General features: G+C 49.8%; 1 long non-coding RNA gene across 1 annotated transcript; it reads left to right on the top strand.

Moving 5' to 3' along the window:
• Positions 1 to 13,431: 13,431 nt before the first annotated feature.
• LOC138844942 (uncharacterized) lies at positions 13,432 to 19,458 on the top strand. The gene is made up of 3 exons (XR_011381427.1): positions 13,432 to 13,877; positions 14,864 to 15,077; positions 19,302 to 19,458. It is a non-coding gene; the product is annotated as an uncharacterized lncRNA (long non-coding RNA).
• The last annotated feature ends 386 nt before the right edge of the window (positions 19,459 to 19,844 follow it).

Here is a 19,844-nt window from a genome sequence, read left to right as displayed (position 1 = left end):
TGATGCCTGAACCAAACTTTGTTAGCTGTGTTTGGAAGGCAGTTCCCCTTGGCTTTGAAAGCTAACCTTCAAGTCTCTTCTGCCTTCAGCCGTGTGTGCCCCCTTACAGGTACCATGCCACCTCTCTTCACAAAGAGCACATATTCTCTATGATCCACTCTGTGGTCGGGAATTTCAGTACAGAAGGTGGAAATCACTGGGAAAAGGAGTGTGGTTGCAGGAGAAGATTCCTTTTAAAATCATGTCACATGTCAGTCTTGTCTCCGGGGCAAGAGACAGAAGACTGAAGTTAGCAGAGGGGCTGCGGGAGACCATGCGATGCCCAAGCAAGCAAGGTGGGAAACAGGAAAAGGAGCCTGTGACGGAAGAAGGCATATTTTAGCAAGACGCACGCTGTAGTACGGGACATTCTCCCTGCATCAAAGGACGGTGGGTGCTTCTGAAGAGGGCAGGGTGCCCCGCTCCTGGCACCCACCAGGCCTGGAAGTAGGTGCTGGCTCCTGCCGACCTCCTCCCCACCCTTTCTCTCTCTTCCTCTTTCCCTCCCTGCCTCCTCTCCTTCCATCGACTTTCATCTACCTGTGCAGGTGATAGGAATATAAAGATCATAGAAAAGTCCTTGAATTCAAATAAGTAAGTAGGAAAGCTAGCAACCAACCAGGTCAACAAGCCACACTATGCAACCATACCACAGCACCTGTGTAATGAACGTGGCCACACCACGTAGACCTCAGTAATGGCCACAACCGTTTTTGCTTGGCATCCCATGGTGGAAGCAGCTGATTGCAGGAGCAATGTGACCCTCAAAAATCTCTCCACATCTGCTGCTTAGAGAGCCAAGAGACATGACTACTAAAGGCAATGTAAGAATTTTGATTGAGTCTTTTTTGGGGAAAATATCTGTTAGCAGATATATTAGGGAATTATTTTGGAAAATTTTATATGGATTGAGAATTAGATGATATTTATTATCATTGCTTCGCTTTTTAAAAAAGACATTTATTTGAAAGCAGAGTGAGAGGGAGAGGGGAGAGACAGATCAAAAAAATCTTCCATCTGCTGAGTCACTCTCCAAATGATCACAATGGCCAGAGCTTTGTCAGTTGAAGCTAGGAGACTGGAACTCCATCCACACCTAAGTACTTGGGCCACCATTAGTAGGGAACTGGATCAGAAGTGGAGCAGCTGGTACTCGAACTGGTGCTCATGTAGGATACCAGTGTTACAGGTGGCAGCTTAACCTGCTGTACCACAATGCCAGCCCCCATTGATTTTTTTTAAGTGTAGTAAAGTTTATTGTGGGCCCGCGCTGCGGCTCACTAAGCTAATCCTCCGCCTTGCAGCGCCGGCACACCGGGTTCTAGTCCCGGTCGGGGCGCCGGATTCTGTCCCGGTTGCCCCTCTTCCAGGCCAGCTCTCTGCTGTGGCCAGGGAGTGCAGTGGAGGATGGCCCAAGTGCTTGGACCCTGCACCCCATGGGAGACCAGGATAAGTACCTGGCTCCTGCCATCGGATCAGCGCAGTGCGCCGGCCGCAGCGCGCCAGCCACGGCGGCCATTGGAGGGTGAACCAACGGCAAAGGAAGACCTTCCTCTCTGTCTCTCTCTCTCCCTGTCCACTCTGCCTGTCAAAAAATAAAATAAAATAAAAAAATAAAAAAAAGAAGTGGAGCAGCTGGTACTCGAACTGGTGCTCATATAGGATACCAGTGTTACAGGTGGCAGCTTAACCTGCTGTACCACAATGCCAGCCCCCAATGATTTTTTTTTAAGTGTAGTAAAGGTTATTGTGAATATGTAGGATGATGTCTTATTTTGAAGATGTGTGTGTTGAAATATACAGGGATGATGCTTACATCTTACGGTGAAATCATTAAGAAAAAAACACACATGCATGTGTGCATTTGTGTGTGTGTAAATGTAAACAATTACTATACATAGTAGAACAATATTCAAACCATAGGGCAGAGATTTGAGTGTCAACTATACATTCAACTCTTTTATATGTTAGAAAATTTTTATAGTAAAATAATTGGCATAAAATCTCTCTCTTTTTTAAAGATCTATTTATTTATTTGAAAGGCAGAGTTGTAGAAAGGCTGAGGCAGAGAGAGAGAGAGGTCTTCCATCTGCTGGTTCACTCCCCAAATGGCTACAACAGCCAGAGCTGCGCTGATCCAAAGTTAGGAGCCAGAAGCTTCTTCTGGGTCTCCCACATGGGTTCAGCTTGGACCATCTTCTACTGGTTTCCCAGGCCATAGCAGAGAGCTGGATTGGAAGAGGAGCAGCAGGGACTCAAACCAGCGCCCATATGGGATACTGATACAGTAGGTGGCGGCCTTATCAGCTACACCACAGTGCCCGCCCCCAGAAAATCTCTTTACTTGTCTGTCAGCTATTGTACTAAGATCTTCAGCAGAATAAAACCTTTTGCATGCCAATTAACTAATCAATAACTATCAGGGCCGGTGTTGTGGCACTGCTGGTTAAATTGCCACCTGCAACATCAGCATCACTTAAGGGCACAGTTTGAGTACCGGTCGTCCCACTGCTGATCCAGCTTCCTGCTAATGCACCCAGGAAAGCGACAGAGGATGGCCCAAATGCCTGGGACCCTGCCACCCATGTGAGAGACCCTGATGGAGTTCCAGGCTCCTCGCTTTCGCCTGGCCCAGCCTTGGCTGTTGTAGCCCTTCGGGGAGTGAACCAGTGGATGGAAGCACTCTCTCTTTCTCCCTCTCTCTAACTCTGCCTTTCAAATACATAAATCTTCTCAAAGAAAGAAAGAATGATTGCCAACACTTATCATGCGCCAGGCAACATCAAGAGCTAACATGCATTTTCTCCTTCAGTCCTCACAGTCTCCCTGGCTTGTTCACTTTACAGAGAGGAAAATGCAGGCTTAGCAGGCCAAAGTACTTAGCCTGAGTCACACGGCTCATAACTCTCAGTCTGGCTTTGATCTGGTTCTAGACTACCTGCTCTTACCTGCCAGCCTCTGTTTTCAGCCTCCCAAGAAGAACCTGGAAATGCAAGGTCTGGTTGAAGTCATGGTGACAGAAGTAAGTCATTGCTTTGAAGGGCAGTCTGCCCAGCTGCAAATACAAGCCACGATTAGAAGAGCTTTCCTACTTTGATAGTGAGAAAAGCCGGCAGGAGCCGCCATGGGAGAAGAGGCCATTGGTGAGCACAGCAAAGCGTGCAGAAGGAGGATGCCGGGAAGGGAAACATGGCCTTGCCCCAGGGACCCACACTCGTCTGAGAGCAAATGGAAACTAAGGCTGGTGTTTTGGATGGAAGTAGCCGACGAATGTTTTCTGCTTAGGAGAAAAGTTACTACAATCAAAGCTTTCCCACTCAGGAAGACTGGAAAAAAATCACAGTGGAAAAGTGTAATGGCATTTTCCTCCCAGAGGGTTGCTTAACCAAGGTTGCTTTGTATCTGAAGCTCGTATGACCAACCCATCATTTAGGACACACAGTGCAATTGAAGACAGTGGGCTGGGTTGCACTGAACCATCCCTATCCTCTGGCCCCAACCCCTTTATGACCCTGGCCACTGAGAGCAAAGGACAAGGCGTGCCCCGTCAATCAGCCGCCATCGGAATCTCAACCTTGATCTCAACCTTATTTGTCTTCTGCTCCAGTATCCTGACCAACCAGCCTATGAACATGGCACCGCCTGAGTTCCACAGCCAGCCCACCAGGCCCGCAGTGAGATAATCCAGGGTCAAGTTGTATTTTGCTCTTGTTGTATGAAATGTTAGAGTTGAAGCAATCATGTCAGCACTGGGGAGGGTACAAACACGCCAAGCAGCAGTCCCCAGGGACCTGGCATTAGAACAAAAGGCACTTCCGTCAGTGCCCTTTCTGGAAGGTCCAGATTCCGCTGCGAGGACAGCGCTACCTCCCACACCTCCACACACCCGGCTGTGGGGAGGAAGTGAGGCCCCACCATGCCGCAGTGGGCCAGAGGGTCTGTCCCCTTGTGGGGGCTGCCCCCGGGGATGTGAGATTGTTTTGCTCTTTAAACAGCCACAGTTGTGCCCGCTGACTTCAGCACATATTTCTGGAAGACACCAAGCACTGTGACCATCAGAGACACTTGCTCCAGCCACGGGCTAGAGGCAGCCGGCTCTGAAGCTGCTCGCGGCTCACCGGAAAGTGGAAGTCAATGCTGATGACTCCTGCCAAGCAGATCCCTTTTTACCAAAAGGACGAGGGAATTGTTCCCCAAGCGTCAGAAAGCGACAGGACGGCTGTGTCAGCGATCCCCCAGTGAAAGGTGTTTTGGGGGCGGGGAGTGGAGCCATGGGAAAGTAGTTGTTAAAATATAACAGCTTCTACAAGCAGAGTCCCCTAAAGGGCTGCCTAGCCCCAAATGGAAATCCACCCTAATCTATCTTATGTACCGCGCGGCTTGGGGCGCCAGCCTCAGTGCCCCCACCCTACCCCACAACTGGTCTCCCTTCCTAAGGCTTAACAGGTAAGACCCCCTGCTCCCAGCAAGGATTCTTCTGTTTGAGAGCCAGAGTTGGCTCTCCAACTCCTATGGAAAGAAAAGTACACGCTTCTAATTTGGCACATAAGGCCCTCACGACCCTTGTCCTGCCTTGAGGCCCCAGCTCCTGCCCCCTGCACACACCCTTTGTCCAGTCAATTCTCACCGCGCTTGAGTGTGTGGTATCTGTCCACGCCTTTCCACCTGCGTTACCCGGGCTAGAACACCCTCCTCCAGGCCTGTAGAGGAAGCTGCGAGACAGCCCAAATGCTGCATCCTCAGCAGAGCCCATCCAGCACTTTCTCACTCCACACATACCATGCAACTCACACCTACTTACCTGTGCCACACACAGTCACAAGCAAACACGCCACCTCCAAACGTAACACACACCACACACACACAGCACAGCACACGTGTAGCATACCACAACATACACACAACACAACCAAGCACGCCACACATATACCACAAACACACAGTCACACCAGTTGCACAACACACAAGTATAACACACACACCATACACATACAGTACAGCACACAGCGTATACACACACACACCACACAAACACACCAAAAACATCACACGCACCATTCACATCAACCACACATATACCACATACACACACACACCACACACACATGCTACATACCACACACATCACAGACAAGTGCACCACACACACATACAATCACAACCAAACCACCCACATACCTTACCCACAACACACCTACATAACACAGCACACATATACCTCCCCCACACCACAAGCATACACAATCACAACCAAACACACCACACAAATATCATACCCATGCCATACATATACAATACGGTGCACACACCACAAACACCACATACACACTCACACAAACACACGTATACATACCACATACCACAAATCACATAGACAAACACACATACACACACCACACAATAAAGACCATACATACACATGACACAACCATGCACCACACACACACACACACACACACACACACAGAACCACAGAGGATCACATCTTTTTGCAGGACGCTGCTCTGCCCTCTGTTCCCACTGGACCGTGGGCACTGCCGTAAGCAGGGAGCCTGTGGGGTTCTCACTTTGGTCCCCAGTCCCTAGCGCAGAGCCTGGCACCCGGGATGTGTTTCATAATCTGAATTCCCCCAACCAGCAAGCCCAGGCTCAAATGCTGGATTTTGTGAGTCTTCCCTGATGCTCCATGGGAAAAACTTCCGCTAACACAGAGCAGTGTGTCCTACACGGCCTGTAAATCAGTACTCTCTCTTCCTGGATTATTTTTACTTAATGTTGTAGGGCTTTAAAACTTGTCCCTATTGTAAACTACAATACGCTTTCAGGAAGTCATACTTTCACCCTCCCCCTCCCCTCTAAGGCCTTTGGTTATTGCTTAGGAGATGGTGTTGATTGTTCATTTGTTGACTGCTCCTTTAAGATACCAACATCAATTGTTTCAAAACCTCTTAGTTTAGAGTAAATAACCTTAGCCTAAAGACTGACTCATTTGTCCCCCACTCAGGAAGTCACAGGGATGTGATAATAGGATAAAGAGTCCTGGCCTGGAGTTCTGGCCACCATCCTCTTTGTCCATCCTCCCTGGGCCTGTGCCCAGCTGGGCTCTGGTCTCTGTTCCCAGGGCCAAAGGATTCAGAGGCAACCCCGGATTTACACGTGGAGTCTTCTCCGGCATGCGTGGTGTCACCCTTGTGGGGTCTGGTGCATGGCTGTTCTGATAATACTTCATTGGGGCACCTGCTGCCTGACCCCTAACTCACCATGATTTGGTGCCCATAAGCGGGGGTGGGGGGAATGAATAAGATTGCTTGTTTAAAAGTGAGCTTGGGAAAATTGCTTCCCCCACTGTCACCATTTCAGAAGCTCTCAAGTGCAGCTCTAGGGAGGAAGAAGGATGCATAAAAAGAAGAAAAAAATAAACAAAACAACTTGGCTTCCACCTGCTACTTCGCTTGGTCACGAGGTACCTGAGTAGTCCAGCTGCCCTCAGGTCTTCTGCCGGGGAGGTGGTGTGTAGACTGTGTACAGCTACAGGGCCGCAGTCAAAATGGCCTCTGGGTTGGAGCCAGCCAAGGGGACAGCAGCTGGTGTCCATAGCCGCCACCCTCCCTGCACCTCTGTGACACTGCCTCATCCTCTCGGGGCCATCCTGCCATAAGTTACCCCCTCAAAGGCCTTGGCAGATGGCCAAGGCAGGTTTTTTTTTTTTTAGTAGAAGGGAAACAGTCTGGTTTCAATGTCAGACACATGCATGGAGGTTCCCACAGCCTCCCCGGCCTGTTTCTTTCAGCTCCCAGGCTGCCGTGTGGCTGAGGCAGGAATTTAAATCCATTTGGCTGCATAATGTCAAGCGCTGGCCAGGTGTTACAGACGTGCAGGGAGGTGAGGGATGAGTTCCTGGAGGGGTGGACGCTCGTGGGCCCAGGCCACCCTGGGAAGGTCAATGAGACGCAGCTGCTGTCGAGCAAGGGGGGGCAGGGGGCAAACCCAGCCCAAGATCCTGAAAGCGTCGCTAATAAAACTGTCGGATCGCAAGGGGGAACACTGAATTACTGAAAGGCAGGGACTTGATGAAAACAGAACATCACAAGGCACACTGACGACAGGAAGTCAGCACAGTGACGTGAAAGCATGCTCACTGGATGCAGCGCTGCCTTGCTGGTGGGCCACAGGCCCAAGATGCCCTTCTTCCTGCCTGGATCCAGGCTTGGCCGAGACCCAGGCAGGACCACACTTGCAGATGGAGCCCCCCTTGCACTAGGTGTTCAGCACCAAGAAGCTCAAGAACCATGCCAAGCTTACTCTCCCCTTCTGCAGGTACCCAGCACACAGCACTCACTGCAGAGTGACTGGCCATGGTATAAGTGGGCAGCAGGATCAGGATGCCAAGGGCAGCCTCTCTCCACTGAAGGAGCAGAGTCCGTCTCTGTTCTGCAGGTACCCACCCTCCCCAGTTATCTGTCTGAACCCTTAGAGCTCTAGCCTCTGGATTTACTTTGCTTTGACAGACCCATGTGGTGATTGCCATGTGCCACAAACATCTCAGTCACTCGAGACAGGTACATTTATCCATCCCATTTACTACATGAGAAAATAAGCACAGAGAGGTCAAGTGAGTGACCAAGGTCACACAGTAAATGAGAGAGCCTGGATTTGAAGCTGACCTTTCTGGCTCTGGAACCTGTGCTCACATAGACCAGCGCGAAGGCGAGAAGGTCCAGGCCCACTACTATCTGTGGCTGAGAACTATGGTTCTGCAGAAGCCACTGACCACCCCTAGGCACCCTGACAAATCTGAGATGCTGCTGGTGGCTACCAGAAGTGGAAGTAATTCCCTGTGCCTTTGCACGGCTCTGAGATGCAAAAGAGACACACATCAGTAAAGCTACCAGGATAACTCCCTGGGGCCGCTGGATTGAGCCACCATGGCACAGGGCCAGCTCCGTGGCTGGGCATGTCACTTGTGCAGTTACACAGGTCTCTGCACATGCTTGGGTACTGATCTGTGGTTGCCATGTTGAAATTCCTAATAATTTCTGAACCGGGCTCTGGGATTCTTATTTTGCATCGGGCCCTGCGTGTTAGACAGCTGCTCCTGCCTTGGCTTGTGTGTCGTCGTCCATCGTAGGCATCCTGCCTGCCTTTCTCTGGCCCTCCTGCTCTTGCTTACAGGAATCAGCCTCTTATAACCCCAGTAAATTCTTGTCATTCTTAGGTGTTAGGAGAGCGTGCAGGTCAACTCCAGTTCTTAAGAGCCTCTTATTCTACTCTGCTTCCCCTGCCGCCCATTAGGAATTCCTTTCTGCAAGATCTGAGGACTTTGATACCCACTCCATCCCTCCCACCCTCTCCCCTTGTTGACTTCACTCCTAATCTCTCAGCTCGCTGCCAATGGAAGGTGGAGATAAGAACCGGGAGGGCTGAGAAGCCCCAACTCAAAGACAACATCCCCAGTCCAGATTAAAAGGGATTTAAGAGCCACGTCAAGTTAATTCATGGGCGGACTTTGTTTAGATCCTAATTCAAATAAACCAACTGTAAAAAGGCAATTTTTTTTTTTTTAGACAAGCACAAATGTTGAATGTGGATTGGGCATTAGATAATATTAAGGAAGTATGCTTATCTTGTGAGTGTGAAAAAGCTATTATGGTTATGTAAGAAAATGCACTTATGTCCTTCGGAGATGCAGATGGAAATATTTAAGAGTGTTATGACATGATATCTGGGATTTACTGTAAAATGCGTTAGCAAAAAAAAGAGAGGCAGGATAGGGGAGGGAGCGAGATTAAATAAGCATGCTTGTTAAAGATAGCGATGGGCTGCTCGTACCTTTTTCTGTGTGTGCTTGGACGTTCTTGTAATAGTTAAATAGAGAGAAGGAGAGCAGCGCGAGCGAGCATCCAGACCACAGTGTTCGCAGAAGAGCAGACGCGGATGCAGGCCTCTGAATGAGCTGGTTTACGCCTGGCCTCGCCATCTCTTCCGAGACAGGGTCTTCCCGAGCTGTTTCCGGGAGGGTCAGGACGGCTCTGTGGAGCCATCGCCCGCTCAGCCTGCTGCCTGCTCTCTTGTCTGACAGGAGCTCGGCAGGAGCTACAGAGGATCAGCCCCTGACCTTGACGCATCAGCCTCCGTCCCCAGTCCCCTGGCATCCAGCTCCTGTCCCTCTCTGGACACGGCTCACACATGACCGCCTTTTGAAGCCTCCGCTGACTCCTTGGCCCAGCTCGATCCCTCCTTCCTGATCTCCTATGGCGCTCACAGTGCAGCGACTGGGATTTCAGTCTCTGTGGTCTGAGCTATTCTGGAATCATTCTGGGAACCCAGTCTTCCCTTCCCAACAAATTGCTGTTCCCCACGCCTTCTACTCTGACAGGTTTCTGAACAGGCCATTCATTCCTACGTTCATTCATTTCTCCCTCCAACACTGATGCTGGATGCTGGGAATTCAGCGACGACAAAGGTAGACCAGTCTCCACCCTGGAGCTCTTTCAACTGGGGCGGGGAGTGGGGAGGGAGAGAGAGAGAGATTGAGAGAGACCAATACGGAACAAGGAGCTGCATAACCAAGTAACCTGTGACTGGGCCGTGGGTGCCGTAGAAGCAGCATCCGTCTGTGTGTTCAACAGGAGCCCTGGCCTGGCCCCAAGAGGCAGGAAGCCTTCCCTACGGAAGTGACTTCAGGAAGGGGCTGAAAGGAAATGCAATCATTAGCCTGGCAAGGAGAGGGGAGGGGCATTCCAAGCAGAGCAAACAGCAGGGGAGAGCCCCCCCCCCAACCTCAGCAAGGGAGCTTGGCGTATCAGCAGAAGGGCAGTATAACTGGAGGCAGAGAGTGGGGCTGCAAATAAGCATACTTCTAAAATGAAGATGAATTTTGAAACTTGTAAGCCTGTTGGAAGCGGGATTCTCCTTATCGTCTGTGTGAGGCTGCTGCGCTAACCACCCTCAATTTGCTCTCGTCTCTGAATGCATGCCCCTGTGCAACGTGATTTCGTCCGTATCCCTAACAGGGGGTAGGTCTGTTTCTGTATGCAGTGAATCTGGGCTTGGCTAGATGACCGTCTTGGGTGGGTGGGATAGCAGCAAATGGGACACAGGCAGAGGCTCCTGCTGCCGGGAATCCTCCTGCCACCGCGTGAGCAAGCCTGGTCCTGTCCTCTGGATGCTGAGAGCAGTGCGGCTCCAGCCGTCCACACCTCCCCAGAATTCCACGTGGGGCCCCAGACACGTGAGTGAGGCCATCCTAGACCATCCAGCCACAACCAACCAAACCAGTTCAGACCAGAAGAGCAGCCCCAGCAGCACGCAGACTCATGGATGATAACATCAGTGTTATTGTTACGGATCAAGCGCTGTGTCTTCCTGCCCTGCCCAGTGACTGTGTTGAAACTCTGCTTCTTAATGGGGTGGTATTAGGAGGCGGGGCCTTTGGGAGTTACTTAGGAATGGATGAGGTGGTGAGGGTGGTGTCCTCACAGATGGGATTGGTGCCCTTACAAAACAGGTCCCAGGGAGCCTGTTGGTCCCTTTTACCACGTGAGCACTCAGCCAGAGGGCGCCATCCGTGAGGCAGAATACCCTTACGTCACACCAAGTCCACCAGCGTCTTGACCTGGGACCTCTCAGCCTCCACACCTGGGAGGAATCAGTGTCTGTTGTTTAGGCTACTCAGTAGATGCTATTTTTTTGTTTGTTTTGTTTTTATTTGACAGGTAGAGATATAGACAGTGAGAGAGAGAGAGAGAGAGACAGAGAAAGGTCTTCCTTCCATTGGTTCACCCCCTAAATGGCCGCCACAACTGGTGCTGCGCTGATCCAAAGCCAGGAGCCAGGTGCCTCCTCCTGGTCTCCCATACGGGTGCCGGGCCCAAGCACTTGGGCCATCCTCCACTGCCTTCCTGGGCCATAGCAGAGAGCTGGACTGGAAGGGGAGGAACTGGGACTAGAACCCGGCGCCCATATGGGATGCTGACGCCACAGGTGGAGGATTAACCAAGTGAGCCACGGCCCCCAGTAGATGCTATTCTGTTAAAGCAGTCTGAGCTGACTAAGTCTTTAAAGATTTACTTGTTTATGTGAAATGGGGAAAGAGAGAGGGAGGGAGGGATGGAGAGAGGGAGGAAGGGAGAGAGAGAGTGAAGCTTCCAACCTCTGGTTCACTTTCCAAACGCTGCAACAGTCAGGAGCCAGGAACTCCATCCTGGTCTCCCACGTGAGTGGTAGGGGCCCAAGTACTTGGGCCAGCTGCTATTGCCTTCCCATCTCATTAGCAGGAAGTTGGACTGGAAGAACACTAGCCAGGGCTCAAACTGGCACCGTGATGTGGGGTGCTGGCCTCACAAGCTGCAGCTTAACCTGCTGTGCCACAACACCAGCCCTGAGAACTGATTTTAAGCCAATAATTTTGGGGTGGTTTGTTTTGAAAAGCACACATCAGCATAGCCTTACCCATGACCTAAGTGCAAAGCACTGGTTAGGCAGTAGGGATACAATGATAAGGAAGAACTCAAAGCTTACAATCTAGTTGGGGAAATACCTTATCTGTAAAGAGATTTGTAACACTGCAGCTCACAATGATAAGATGAACTTAGTTCTACCAACAGTGCTAGGGGAACTGAGGGGAAGACAGCATCCCCAGGGCAGAGAACACTCCCCCAGGAGCTGGCAGGCCTACCAGGTCTAGAATGGCATTGATTTAATCTGTGCAAGGAGAAATGGAGGTGGAGTAGGGGGAGGTCAAGGCCATTGGGAGCAGGGGCCCTCGGGTTAGATCCACCAGGCTTCACTTCAGGAGGAAAATCCTGTACCTTGGAGTCTGAGCTCCTTGGATAACTTCCTATTCTCAGCAGCACAGCAGAAACATTTAAGGTTCATGAATTTCAAAGGAGAAGCACAGGGCACTCAGATGTTTCCTTCCACATCCCGGGGACCAGAACCTGGAGGATCTATGGACACAGAGGTAGAGCGTCCTCACGAGATCCCTGGCCACATAAGGAGAAGAAGCCACTGTTGGGAAGCAGGTTGTTCAAAAGAATTTTCTGTGACCTAAAGCAAGGCTGTCTTGTTGTGATTAAAAAAAAAAGAAACGAAAAGAATTACCAATTTTAGCAAAGAAAAATACAGAATATTTAGCAAAAACTGGAACATATTTATACTAAAAAAGTTTGTTGCTTGTATGAAATTCATATTGAACTGTACTTGTAAGTCCTGTTTTTTTATCCGGCAACTCTAGTTAGAGCAGCAAACTCCAATGCCTACAGGAGGTCAAGAGATAAAATAAATGAGTCATGGGGGCAGGGTGTAAGGCGTGCGAGAGAGGTGGGGACCAGGGCAGACCAGGACAACACTTGTTCCACCTAAAGGAGCAGCCCGACTTTGTTCCGGTCAATTGTCACCATGGGAAAATGTGGGCTGGCTTTTTCTAGCTCTTCTAATTTTTCAAGAGAAACTAGAATCTGGGTTATTATATGAAATCTCCTAGTTAGTTAATATAATTGAATATTTCAGTATTTTTAAATCCTATGTGGGCCAAAAAAAACATGTCTGTATTTAGCCTAAGGACTGCCAGCTTTCAGTCCCTATCTTGGGGTTCTAAATGCTGGATAAAACATTTTTAAACACGCTGATATATGCCTATAAAAAGAACCAAATCCCAGAGAATGAAGGTGGGCATGGAGGTTGCCCTCCCCTGGCCTCTGCTGACCTCTTTCCTGGGGGGTAGCCCTGTCCATAGCCTGGGCACACATGGTATCTGGAGGCCAGAGCAAACCCAGGATGTGCACATTCTAGATGCATATTCTACTGCACCTTTCACATCCACGCACATCCATACACACGCATATACATATACACACAGAGGTATGTGTATAAGGAAATCCGTGTGTACAAGAATTTTCTTTGCCCTGAGACATTAGAAATAGCCTAATGGTCATTTTAGAGACCTACATGAATAATGGTGGTATAATCATGTGACAAGATATTAAATAACCAACCATTCAGCTGGATGAATTACATATTTATGTATTTTCAAAAACACCAGGTGAGTGTAGGAAACATGTAAAACTATTTTGTCTGCTTCTATGTATCTGTCTAGTCCAGGCATTAAAAACATGGACTAGAGGGGAATTCACCCGTCATGGAACTGGTTGGCTACTGCTGCCGTCACACACATGTGGTCGCTGGAAACAACACAGGTGTTGTGTGGCAATCTCTAGGTCTGTTGAGCTCCTTCTGGAGGCTGGGGAAGAATCACTGCCTTTCCCACCTTCTAGAAGCTGCGTTCCTTGGCTCTTGGCCACTGCTATGATGTGAGTGTGTCCCCCTAAGCCGTGCATTGGCAAGGTCAGGTGTTGAGAGGCAGGAGCTGTAGGAGATGAGGTCATGAGTCCCTGCTGTTACTGCAGGCTGCGCTGTGACTGCCAGAGTGGGTGCCTCAGAAAGGGATCAGCTCGACCCCCTTCTCTCTCTCTCTCTCTCTCTTCTGCGCCTGCCTGTTCTCTCACGGGGCGATGCCCTCCACTGTGGGGTGACTCACAAGAAGGCCCTCAGCAGACGCAAGCCCCTCGATCCTGGGCTTTTCAGCTTCCAGAATGCCAAGAAATAAATTCCCGTTCTTCATACACTGCCCAAGTCCCAGGGGTTCTGTTGCAGCAGCAGCAGCAGCGAGGCCAAGGCAGCCGCATCGCCCCAGCCTCTGCTTCCTCATCACCAGCCTCGTGCCACATCATCACACCCTCCCGCCCCACCCCAGGAAAGACCCTCGTGATCACTGGGATAACCTGGGATAATCTCTCCACCTAAGTCCTGTATCCCATCTGCAAACTCCGCCGAGCCAGGTAAGGCAGCACACGCACAAGTACCAGGGGCTCAGACTTGAATGCCTCTCCTGCATTATCATTTAGCCCCGGCAGTGTTCCCCCAGGGAGAGGAGGAGGGGGGTGGGATGAGGAGGTGAGCTAAGAGAACTTCATCTTTATCTGCCAGGGTTTATTTCGTGACTTTTTAAAAAAAAGTTATCAGAGATAAATATGTCAAGTTGTAATTTTCTGATTGTGGATGGTAGGTGTTAGCTGTATTATTCCCTGGGCTGCTCTCTATTGAATATTTTTTTTTCACCAAAATTACAGAAAAAGAGAAACGGGGTTAGAAAGGGAATGCTTGTCCTCCTGCTGCCAGTCTCTGGAAGGGGTGCCCTTCTGTTGTGTGATCCACAAGAGATGAAAACTTTGGGAAAGTAAGAGCAGGTATGACGTTTTTAGATCTGAAAGGACCGCAGACAACAGCTGGGCCAATGGTGGTCAAGGTGCCCTGGAAGCCGTGGGCTGCGTGGGACAGCAGAGGCTGCTCGGGCCAACAGCGGGAGCTTTAAAGTCTCTGCTGTCTTAGGCTTTGCTGCTATAGCAGAATACCCACGGCGTGAAACTTGTCAGCTGTTCAAGTTTATTCAGCTCACGGTTCAGAGACTGGGAAATCCACCATCGGGGAGCTGTGTGCGGTGGCAGCATCCTGCAGAATCAGAACCTGGTAGCAGGGCAAGTGAGCAGGCACAGCACGGAGAGACACGGCCAGAAGCAGCTGAACTTGGAACAAACCCAGTCTTGAGATAACCAACCGATCGACCCCCGCGCGGGTGCAAGGGATCCATTCCCAGGGCGGGCAGAGGTCTCCTGATCTACTGCTCACCTCTAAGTGCTGCTAACAAGGGCGATCCCATCGCAACGTGTGTGCGAGGGACCTGGGAACTACAGCTTCCTCCTTCTCTACCTCTTTCCTCTCCCCCTCTTCCTTCCTTTACTTCCACTGTTTCCTGCTTTGTGTGCAGGAATGTGGGCTGCACGTAGCACACCATCCTTCGGAGTGATGAGCTGTTGTGTAAGTAAATGGGCACCCACACCATGAACCCTGCTGGCCGCTGACCCAGCCCCACTCCCTCACTGCGTGCAAGAGGAATCGGAACGGAGCCAGCCGGAGGGAGTCGCCCCCGCGATGAGATGACACAAAAGCAGTTACTGCCACCCAGAGAAGCGCTTGCGTGGGTAGGTCAGAGGCCGCCCTGTTGTAAACCCACAGAGGAAAGCCGTGAGGTTTTCCAGTAACTGGAATTGCTTCATCTGAAAACATTTCCTGGAGTCCGGTTTCCGAGGGCAGGGGTGCGGAGGTGAGGAGGGAGGGGTGTTTCTTGAGGAGGAAGGATCCTGTTGTTCATCCTCCGGCCTCACAGGAGAAAGGACTGTGGGAAAGGGCGCCGTGAGGACAGGGACCATAAAGGAACGGATCTTTGCGTTTGCAAAATAGCTCCGCAGAGTTCCAGGAGACCCAGGGATGCTCCCCTTGCTGTCTTGCTTTCTGAGTCTGTTCCTGTCTGCCTCTTGTTTCACTTGCGTATTTATCACATTTCATCTGCAATGAAAGGATGGGGCTGGGCGTTATCCCTCCCCCGGCGTGGGGTGCGTGTGGGCTTGGTCTCAGAGGAGATCGGTCAGTTGTGGGCTGAAGGCTGAACTGAAAGCAGCACTGGGAATTCACCAACACGCAAGCAAGGAATGTCAGATCCTTAGGGCCTCAATGCACAAGGACCAACCAGCCGACCCATCTCCTCGCAAAATACCCGCGTGGTAATGTCTGATGGGGTGTGACGGGCAGGTGCTGTAAAGAGCCAGCATCCACTTCTGGAGAACACCAATCTGAAGTCATCTCATCCGCGCCTGCTAAGTGACTGATTTCCAAGTGAAGAGTTGCAAGGAGGTGTTGCTCTTGAACCAGTTTGTGCAGGGTTAGCTTGGGTGTAACTCCGAGATCTGATGACCAATCTGTCTTGCACATGCACTTGTTAGATGGTGATCTTTGCACAGGGCACTTGCCCACTGTAGTGGAAACAATCGGTATCTTTCTCAACTTCTATATCTCCCTTCTTCCTGGGTAACAGAACCCCAATATTATTTCTCTGTCCTTTCCTTTCAAAGGTCAGAGAAAGGTGACTCTCACCCCCGTTCCAAAGCTAAGTATCGCTTAGCCCAGGCCAATCTGAGTATTTCCACTCCTTTTGCCAAGGATTGGTTTAGGAAAGGTCACATAACATCTCTGGCCGATGAAGCATGAAGGAGTCTTGAGGGCTTGGAGGCAGCTCTGGGAAAGAGACACAGGAAGACAGCATTCTTCCTGGGCTTGGTGTCCACCTGAGATTCCTGCGATCATCCTGTTGTCAGCCCGAGGATGAATGTCTGCCCAGAACAGGGCAGTGCCCAGAGTCCTGAGACTCTTCCCTCGAACTGGGCATACCTATGGACTTGCTAGTATATGATGGGATTCTTTCTTATTGCTCGGAGCATATTAACTTGGGAGTCCTGTTACTTGCTTCTGAAATCACCTGGGTATCCATAGGTTGTCTCATTCAATGTTAACCACTGTCTGTGTAGTATCTGTATCCTTTATATAGGTTAGGAAATACTTTTGGGACTGGCACCCTAGCGTAGGAGGTTAAGCCTCCACCTGCAGCACCAGTGTTCCATATGGGCACCAGTTTGAGTCCTGGCTGCTCCACTTTCAACCCAGTTCCCTGCTAATGAGCTTGGGAAAGCAGTAGAAGATGGCCCAAGTGCTTGGGCCCCTGCACCCACATGGGAGACCTGGAAGAAGCTCCTGGCTGCTGGCTTTGGCCCAGCCCAGCCCTGGCTGTTGTGGCCATTTGGGGAGTGAACCAGCAGATGGAAGACTTCTCTCTGTGTGTCTCTTCCTCTCTCTAATTCTGCATTTTAAATCAACAAAATATCTATTAAGGTACATTTAACATAGTATAATCCGAATTCAATCCAGTTCTGTCTTCCAGGAAATGGAATCAGGTCCTTTCCCTCGAGGTAAGAGCAGAATTTTGCTCAGCACAGTCTCATGCAGTGCCCAACACATAGTAGCTGTTTAAAAGGAATGAGCAGGGCCTGGTGCTGTGGCATAGCGGGTGAAGCCTCTGCCTGTGGTGCCAGCATTCCATATGGCTTACATTTTAAGTCCCAGCTGCTCTACTTCCAATCCAGCTCTCTGCTGTGGCCTGGGAAAGCAGTGGAAGATGGCCCAGGTCTTTAGGCCCCTGCACCCATGTAGGGGACCCAGAAGGAGCTCCTGGCTCCTGGTTTCGGGTTGGCCCAGCTCTGGCTATTGCAGCCATTTGGGGAGTGAACCAGCAGATGGAAGACCTCTCTCTCTTTCTCTTTCTGCCTCTGCCTTTCAAGTAAATAAATCTTTATTTTTATGTTTTAAAAAGATTTATTTATTTATTTGAAAGTCAGAGCTACACACAGAGAAAGGAGAGGCAGAGAGAGAGAGAGAGAGAGAGAGAGAGAGAGAGAGAGAGAAAGAGAAAGAGAGAGAGGTTTTCCATTCGCCAGTTCACTCTCCAATTGGCCGCAATGGCCAGACTGCACCCATCCAAAGCCAGGAGTCAGGAGCTTCTTCTGGGTCTCCCACACAGGTGCCTGGGCCCAAGGACTTGGGCCATCTTCTACTGCATTCCCAGGCCATAGCAGAGAGCTGGATAAGAAGTGGAGCAGCCAGATCTGAAACCAGCAACCTCATGGGATGCGCGGCACCGCAGATGGCGGCCTCACTTGCTATGCCACAGCGCCAGCCCCTAAATGAATAAATCTTTAAAAAAAATAAATAAAAGGAATGAGTTTAAATCCCAGGCTTATTCTTTATTCCATGTAACCACTTCAGAGATTACAGTTTACTCATATTTCTAGTAATATGAAGATCAGATATTGTGAAAATTCCTCTCACTACCAAATACCTAGAAATACTTGAAAAAACATTTAAAAACTTGAAAAAATGTATTCCTGAGCTTCCCCTAAAAGGTTGAAAAAGTCATGCAATAGCCCACATCTAGAGAAGCAAGTCAACGCTGAAGCCAGAGGTATCCTGGAGGGGGCTTCTGCCCCACTCCAGTGACCACATGGCCCACAGAAGAGGAAGGGTCTGATCAGAGACCCCAGCTCAAGGCTGGGACCGCTGAAGGGCCGAGCTGCCGCGGGAGTGGGGAACCTCACAGAGGGACTTAAGAGAGGGATTGGCTTGCCTGGGCTCTCAGCTTTAAGAGAGAGGGAAAAACAATCAAAAAGATTCTCTAAGATAGGTGGGAGCAAAAGCCAACCCTTAACTCGAGTTTGGAGTCCAAATTCATTCTATGTGCATAATCTGAAAATATCAAGAATTTCACTGAAATTGGTCTTGACTGTATGCTATTCTGGTGCCTAAAGGAAGTAAGTCCTGTCTGGATGAACACACCACCCTCAGCCAAGCCTCAAAATCCCAACAGTAAAAACCCAGTGAAGACTGTAGGAGAGGGAAACGGTTCTTCCATCCTCTTCAGTTCAGTGGCTGGGCCTATGATTAAATGGACTGAAGACATATAAATGGCAGAGTTCATTTATGTGTGCAACACATACACACATGGGAAAACTCAGCAATGAGTAACGCAGAAGGAAAGGCTAGAATTTGGGGCTTATATGAGGGTATTTCAGAAAGTTCATGGAAAATGAAATTAAAAGATGTTTATTTTGGTGCAAAAATTTTTTTTAGATACTGTCTTCTAGTTTTCTTTTTCTTTTCTTTTTTTCAAAGATTTGTTTTATTTATTTGAAAGAGAGTCACAGAGAGAGAGAGGTAGAGACAGAGAGAGAGGTCTTCCATCCACTGGCTCACTCCCCAAATGGCTGCAATGGCCAGGGCTGGGCCAGGTTATTTGACATCCATGCTTAGTTTTTTCACAATATACATTTTCCTTAAAATTAAAGAAAATATTTATTTCGGGGCGGGGGGGGGGGAGAGAAAGAGAGTAATCCATCATCTGACCACCTAGGTACTGGTTCCCTCCCCAAATTCTCACAACAGCTAAGGCTGGGTGCAGCCAAAGCTGGGAGCCAGGAACATGGTCTAGGTATTCCATGCAAGTGGCAGGAACTCAATTATTTGAGCCATTGCTACTGCCTCCCAGAGTCTGCATTAGCAGGAAGCTAGATTCCGGTGCCAGAGCCAGGGACTGAACCCAGAACTGTGATATGGGACGTGGGTGTCTCAACCACTAGGTTAAATGCTGGTTCCTCCATGAATTTTGGAAATCCTTCAAATACTATCTTAGCAGGTGGTGGGGAGGGGAGAAAGGCACTTACAGGAACAATGGCTATTTGGAATTATAACTGGGTTTTTAGAAGAGCAAACAGGAGATAAGGAAGTTATGATAATAACATGAGTGGGCTTTCTTTTCCTTTCAGGGCCATCAAACTCCCCTGGAGAAGGGATTTGGGGTAGGTTTTAGACACATTCGCCCTTCTTGGAGGAGCTCTGTCCTGAAGAATTTATAGCAGCCATATTTCCAGAAGTTGCTGCTGTTAGTACAATAAAGGAAACTCCAAGAAAGCTTTTTCCCTGCATCTGTTGACTCTCGAATGTCTTCAACTAAACATGAGCTTCATATCAACTGAGGAGTTGCACATCGTTCCCCACTATATACACACTCTGCCTTAGGGAGTGTCTCATCAGTACGACAGACACCTGCGAGGAGCGACGTGGGAAGAAGGCAGGTTGATTTAGGGCTCAGAGTTTTGGAGGTTGACAGTCTGAGATCAGTACCTTCGGTCTGGGGTCGAGTGAGGGCTCGGGGTGGCAGTGGTGAGCGTGTGCAGAGACACAACACATGGCAAGCCAGCACAGAGACAGGGACAGGTAGCACAGGTAGGCCTGGGACCTCTGCTTACAAACTCAGCATGGAAGGCTCCATGCTCACAACCCAACCCAGTCTATTACTTCCCACAACC

Source organism: Oryctolagus cuniculus, chromosome 13 (genome assembly GCF_964237555.1).
Source record: "Oryctolagus cuniculus chromosome 13, mOryCun1.1, whole genome shotgun sequence".
Classification (NCBI taxonomy): Eukaryota; Metazoa; Chordata; class Mammalia; order Lagomorpha; family Leporidae; genus Oryctolagus; species Oryctolagus cuniculus.
Note: the sequence above shows the minus strand (reverse complement) of the source record. Positions and strands in the feature narration are given on the sequence as shown.